Here is a 3,093-nt window from a genome sequence, read left to right on the forward strand (position 1 = left end):
AAAAGAGGCTTTTGAGGTGCTCATCCTTGTAGAGTGTCATATGTTGTGCCATTTTCCGCCGAGACCTAATATGTCATTTTTCACAAAACCCTCGTGTATCCCTTGTGTATGTGATTTATACGTTGCGGAAAATTTCACCGAATCCGACATCTGAATCCGAGTCGGATTTCAACAGCCGGTGCCCGACTAAGTTGCTAATGCATATTATCAACAAATTATTTGTCTACTAGGGTACCTGCAACTATGATGGTCATTTTCAAAATTCAACATGAATTTTATAAATTTATGTCCCAGCATTTATTTCTTGATCGATCGATATGTTGCCAATTACAGTTAAGACCCGAAAATAAAGTGAAGATAAGAGAAACGATAAAGAAACAATAGAGGGACATTAGCACACACAACACAAGCTCGATCGACCAACATAAGCCCCTATTAGCTAGCTAGCCACTGGATCCCTTTTCCTCCTCTGCCTCTTGTGCCGGAACGTTCAGATCAAACGCAAAATCGATGACAGGCCTCGATGTCGGAGGTTCTACCGCGGCGGCCTCGTCGGTTTGCTGCTGTTCCAGGGACGATCCTCCATTTTCGGAATGGCTGGAGCTGGAACCGTGGCCATCCAGCGATAACTTCTACTGGAGTTGGAAGTGTTGTTTGGTCATTCTTATGGCCGGAAAAAGAAACTGGGTCATCCTTACCTGTTAGTCTTTAAAGGAAACTTGTTTTCAAAAAGGTTTTTTCGACAAAGATATAGAGATGTCATACTCCCGAGAGAAACTATCTCTCGCTCCTTGTAACCCTAGATTAGTGCCTGTTCCTTGCTACTGCCAAATATGCATATCATTTACTTCTCTCTAGGATGGTTTGCGAGTACATTCAAACGTACTCACTGGCATTGTTGTCCTGGCTATTTACTTGTCCAGACTTGGTGGAGTCCGATAGATGAAGAAGGAGTTGACGACGTCTATGCGAGCTAGGAACGTCTTCCCAGTAAGTTGCCTGTAGGGTTACGGCATGACTTGGGTCCTGCGAACACTTTCGTCTGAAGTATTTCCGCTGTGTGGTTGTTGATCTCCTGCCATTGCGGCTCTTATGTAAGTATTGGTCATGTGACCAACTGTAATCTTTTCATTCGGTACTGTAATGGATGATGTATTTGATACCAGTTCAGTTATGCCTTCACGACACACTGATCATGGGATCGTGAATGACTATGCATAACGGGTGTTTTGGACAGTTAGTCTGGGACCCCACAGAGCTGGTATCAGAGCCATCCTGACTGTAGGAGACCTTAGTTAGCATGGACGTTATTTAGGAAAATAGTATTTTTGGGTAACACTATTTATGAAATATTTTTTTCTAAGTAGTTGGAAGCCTATCTTCAACTTTTCTTATCCTTTCAAAACTTCTCATTCTTACCTTGCTCTCTGATTTCTAAAGACTTTGAAAACTTCTGATTCTACAATCTCATCCTCTTCCAAACCAACATATTGGACGATGTCCCCAACTCAGACTTAGAGCCTCGAAGTCGAAGATGGATCAACCCTTCAGGAAGTCTCAAGTATCTCCAACTGCAGCTATTGAAGTTTGGATGCCGACTTAGCCGTACGCATATAGGGATAATAAGATCATGTCTTTGGTTGTCACCAAAGACTGTCAAGGAGCTGACCTTGTTCCTCCGTGGACTTGCACTTTTGCAGTCGTCAAGGATCAAGTCCTCAGTTTCTTGACTAGAAATTTTTAGGTTCGCCGCTGAAGTTGTTAACCATGGGCACTTTAGCAATTACCCTCTGAAGACCTCACATCCCAGGGATGTTGAGACCAGAAGTTCTACGCAGATTTCGCCTCCGCCTCAACATCGATGACTCAACACTAGGCCTGCTTCACCACCAACTCTTCGAGAGTCCCTATTAAAGTCGATGTCAGCAAGATGAAGACGTTAACATTTGTGACCAACCCCAACCCAAGAGGTTGGATAGGACAAGCTCAATTGCTTTGATTGAGCTACCCCCGCGACTTAGGCTTCCCTGGGTACCTAAAGTGCCTTGTGTGGTTCTCTAAGATTGTTACTTGAGTGCTTGTGTTTGTTGTTGTGTGTATGCTTGTTTTGGCCTTTCGGCCTGAAAAACACTTTCTGTGTGGTAACCCTGTCTAGGAAACCCCCTTAGATGTTTCTCTTCACATCCTATCAAAATTTCTGGTAAAAACTCTAACCGTTAGTTTGCAAGGTTAACAGAAAACCCTAACTCTAACTTGGGTAACCACTAGATGCAACCCTGCGAGAAGATGAAGTCATACAAATTAGTCTAACCCTAGGGCATAATCACGCTAACCTTGAGGATATCTTGTTAAAACCACCCTCTGATGCACCATCTAATAAGCTGAGTGAGTTTTAGCATCGAAGCCAAGCTATCCTATAAGGTCCGTCTGGTCCTCATCAAGTGAAGCCTTTGAAGACCATTCGGGACTCAAGATTTGGTGTACTCTAGTCAACACCATTCCTTAAGCTGAAGACTGTTTTCAGTGATTTTTATTGCTGCTTCATATGGAGACCCGCCAGGAGTTCCATCGACTTACTAACTTACCGCGCATCTTACTGAGTAGTAAATGTCGTGTGTACCTCTTGAAGCTGTGGCCTGCATTTCTCCCCCCTAAAGATTCTTCAACTCAAGATGGGAGATCGAGGACTTCTTCGAAAGCGCCCGACAGGACCCCATGGCAGAAGCTCTGAGTTTTTCCGAACCCCCGATGAACAATCATAAGGGTGTCTTCCACTAAAAATTGAAGCTAACTCTAAATTTTTTCGACCTTTCTAAAGCACCGTTGGGATGCTCTAACTCTCCAAGAATCATGAATCCCTCTAGTAACATTAGGAAGCTGCAAATCTAACATCCGCATGGAGAAGTCAACCGCTTCACGAAGCTTACCCTCGGCGGAAATCTACTGTGTCTCAGAAGCTGAAGCTCTGACCTTGTCAACAACGACACATTTACCTGAAGATGGAGTCTAATTCAAGTCAACCTATAAAACCTCTCTAGTCCTACGCTTAGTAATCTCAGGACAAGATTATTTTAAGGGTGGAAGGCCTGTAAC

Source organism: Lolium perenne, chromosome 7, assembly GCF_019359855.2.
Source record: "Lolium perenne isolate Kyuss_39 chromosome 7, Kyuss_2.0, whole genome shotgun sequence".
In the NCBI taxonomy this organism is placed as follows: Eukaryota; Viridiplantae; Streptophyta; class Magnoliopsida; order Poales; family Poaceae; genus Lolium; species Lolium perenne.